The sequence below is a fragment of the Arachis hypogaea genome, chromosome 11 (assembly GCF_003086295.3).
Source record: "Arachis hypogaea cultivar Tifrunner chromosome 11, arahy.Tifrunner.gnm2.J5K5, whole genome shotgun sequence".
NCBI classification, from domain to species: Eukaryota; Viridiplantae; Streptophyta; class Magnoliopsida; order Fabales; family Fabaceae; genus Arachis; species Arachis hypogaea.
This window is the reverse complement of record NC_092046.1, coordinates 43,809,885-43,811,092: the sequence shown is the minus strand read 5'-3', so window position 1 is coordinate 43,811,092 and position 1,208 is coordinate 43,809,885.

Below are 1,208 nucleotides of genomic sequence, written 5' to 3'. Positions count from 1 at the left end.
TTAACATATATCTCTACTGAAATTATTAACTATCTTGCAAGTTTATAAAATGTTTTTCTCTCCCATTTCAATTGTAAAGGCACTTTATCAACTATCTAAGGTTCGGCTATGTATATATATATGACTCCTTGAGAATGTGAATTAATTCAACTACATGCAAGCTTTATGTACAAGTGCATAAAAATTAGAATTGCATGATGCATCTAGGTAGTTGCATTTAGATTAGATTGCATTGCATGGCATTCCACCACTTTAACCTAACATTACTCTTGGACTTAGCATGAGGACATGCTATTGTTTAAGTGTGGGGAGGTTGATAAACCCGTATTTTATGATATATTTCGTGCTTAATCTGAGTGATTTATTCAATCCTTCACCCACTTATTCATAATAATTGCAGGGTTTTACTTTCCCTTCCTTATTATGTGATGTATGTGAAAAACATGTTTCCTGTGCTTTAAAATTAATTATTTTAATTACCTTTATTTCCATTCGATGTCGTGATTAGTGTGTTGAGTAGTTTCAGATCTTCTAAGGCAGGAATGACTTAAAATATGGAAAGGAAACATACAAAAATGGAAGGAAAGTACAAAATAGAGGTTTTGAAGAAACTGGCAGCCACGCGATCGCATGGGCGACGCGGCCGCATGCCAGCACGAAAAGGCATTGACGCGGCCGCATGACTGATGCGACCGCGCGCCTCGAGCAAAACACATATGACGCGGTCGCATGACTGACGCGACTGCGTGACAAGGAAAACTCCGAATGACGCGACCGCTTGACCCACGCGGACGCGTGACAGAGGCCACGCACCAGAAATTGCAGAAAACGCTCATAGCAAATTCTGAAGCCCTTTTTGGCCCAAATCCAAGTTCAGAAGGCATAGACCAGAGGTTATGAAGTGGGGGAATGTATCCATTCAAGGAGAGTCTCCACTTTTAGTTAGTTTTCATGATTTAGATTTAGTTTAGAGAGAGGTTCTCTCCTCTCTCTCCTCTCTTAGGATTAGGATTTAGGATTTCTCTTAGTTTTAGGAGTGCCTCTCAATCCCAGGTTCAATGTTCTTTTACTTTATATTTATCTCTTACTTTCAGATACTTTAATGCTTATATTAGTTATGTTGCCTATTTGGCTTATGCTACATTCATGTTATGATTTTCTTAATTAATGTTATTTGAGGTATTTCAGTTTAATCTTGCTTTATTTTA